This window comes from Sus scrofa, chromosome 17 (assembly GCF_054392235.1).
Source record: "Sus scrofa isolate SSC_HxYL_T2T_F1_AM1 chromosome 17, Sscrofa_HxYL_maternal_Yorkshire_Landrace_v2.0, whole genome shotgun sequence".
NCBI classification, from domain to species: Eukaryota; Metazoa; Chordata; class Mammalia; order Artiodactyla; family Suidae; genus Sus; species Sus scrofa.
This window is the reverse complement of record NC_139399.1, coordinates 55,860,768-55,863,125: the sequence shown is the minus strand read 5'-3', so window position 1 is coordinate 55,863,125 and position 2,358 is coordinate 55,860,768.

Sequence of the window (2,358 nt, the reverse complement as noted above, 5' to 3'; positions counted from 1 at the left end):
GCGCTGCGCATGCGCTGGTACCGCCTCTGAGGGACCTCGCCGCTGCCGCTCCGCCATCTTGAGTGTGGCAGGACCGGCCAGCTCCTTGGACCCTGCTCGCTTTGGGCCCCCCTCCCCTTCCTTCCGTTCTTCCCTGCTGTTTCATGCAGGTCTAGGGTGGAGGAGGGCAGCTTCGCGGGCCCTGAGGCGTGGACTGAGGAAGGAACGCACTCACAAGCACGCTCCTTGCCTCAGTTTCCCCCGCGAGCACACCCACTGGTGCTAGCGGACCTGGGTGGGCGGTGCGCTGGCTGCGTCGGATTGAGTGTGCGCACCAGGGGGCGTGGGGTGGGTTTGGAACCTGCGGGGGGCTCGGCCCAGATACCTCCCTCAGGGCGGAGTCCTGATGACGTAGGCTCTGTACCTATGGAGGAACCTGGGTCCTAGCTCCCGCACGGCTCTGCTGCCTCCGGCCGATCGCTTGCCCTCTCTGGTTCTCGGTTCAGAAAGAATGTTTTCCAACCTTTTCCCATACCCAAGCTGCATGCACATCGAACCTTCTCCCGTAATAAGGCTGCACAAGTTTTAAGAGCCCCTGCGTAGAAGAAATTCAAAACAACCATATGTGGGAGACATGTAACAAAGCTTTTGGTAAAGTTAGGAAATTGTAATAAGCTAAATGCATCAGAGGACTTTCTAACTCTGACATCAGTGGTTGCTAGTTGCAGCACAAAACCTCTCTGAGACCTCAAACCGGCCACAAAAGTTAGCCTAGCAGGAGACTGGCAGTCACTAGGTGCCCCGTGCCCAGCGGCCTGCCGGATTCTTTGGTAAGGTCTGGCAGAGTACTCACTAGCTCCACTCCTGGTCTCCCCAGTAAACTCACCTCCCAGTGAAAGCTTGAGAAGAAGAAAGCCTGAGAGGAAGGAAGACAAGCTTGCCACCTGCTGTTCGCCTTGTGCTTCCCACGTGGAGCCAGAGGCTGCAGTTACCCCAACTGGGCCTCCCCGGGTGTCCCTGATGCCTGGTCCATGCAACTTGGTGGGGTAACGGGAGTGCCAACAAAACCCGTGGCTCAGTGGGTTAAGACCCGGGCTAATATCTGCGAGGATGCAGATTCAATCCTTGGCCTTACTCAGTGGGTTAAGAATCCAGTGTTGCTGCAAGCTAAAGAAGGTCGTGGATGGGGCCCATATCTGGTGTTGCTGAGGCTGTAGGGTGGGCTGGTAGCTAGCCCTGATTGGACCCCTAGCCTGGGAACTTGCATATGCCGCAGGTGTGGACAGTAGGGGAAAAAAACAAAACAAAACCGAGGCAGTATTGTGAACAGAACTAGGGTTCCCATCAGTCTAACGGGGATCAAACTCTTGCTCCTCCACCCTAGATGTGTGGCCTTGAAGGAGCTGCTTGACATCTAAGTTTTCATTTCCTCTAACAGACCACAAATCCGCCTACCTCATAAAGGCTTGGTGTGAATTAACTGCCGAGTACTCAGGACTGTATCTGGCACTAATACATGTTAGCTATTATCACCTCATGGGGTTGGGGAAATTGCTCCAAGTAGATCTGAACCTTCTAGAAATAAACCAGCTCCATAAAGGCACGGGATGTGCAGTGATCCTGCCCTCACAGTGAAAACTGTTCACCTGAGAGGCTTGACAGGAAATCAGATCCAGGTCCCCACTTCAGACTGACACTGGGGGACTGCATGCCCTGCTTTGCCCAGGACAGTCTTGATTTATGTCTGTTGTGCTGGCATACATTTTTTCTCCACAGGTGTGGCATAGGGAGGTTCCCAGGCTAGGGGTTGAATTGGAGCTGCAGCTGCTGGCCTACACCACAGTCACAGCAATGCAGGATCCTTAACCCACCGAGTGAAGCCAGTGATTGAACCTGCAACCTCGTGGATACTAGTTGGGTTCATTACCACTGAGCCACAATGGGAACTCCCCGACATAATTATTAATATTGCCTCCTTTCTCAAAAGGGCAGTGGTTTGAACAATAAATTATATGGTCACTCTAGACCTACAGAATGCCCAGTTTTACAGGCTTGCCATCTAGTTCCTTCCATTGGAGTGTAAAGGGTATACAGCAATCGTTACCTATTCTTGGAGTTCCCGTTGTGGCTCAGCGGTAACGAACCCAACGGGTATCCATGAGGACACGGGTTTGATCCCTGGCCTCATTCAGTGGGTTAAGGATCTGGCATTGCCATGAGCTGTGGTATAGTTTGCAGAGGCGGCTTGATCTGGTGTTGCTGTGGATGTGGTGTATCCTGGCAGCTGTAGCTCGGATTCGACCCTAGCCTGAGAACCTCCATATGCCATGGGTATGGCCCTAAAAGACAAAAAAAATCTTTACCTATTTTTGCTATTTT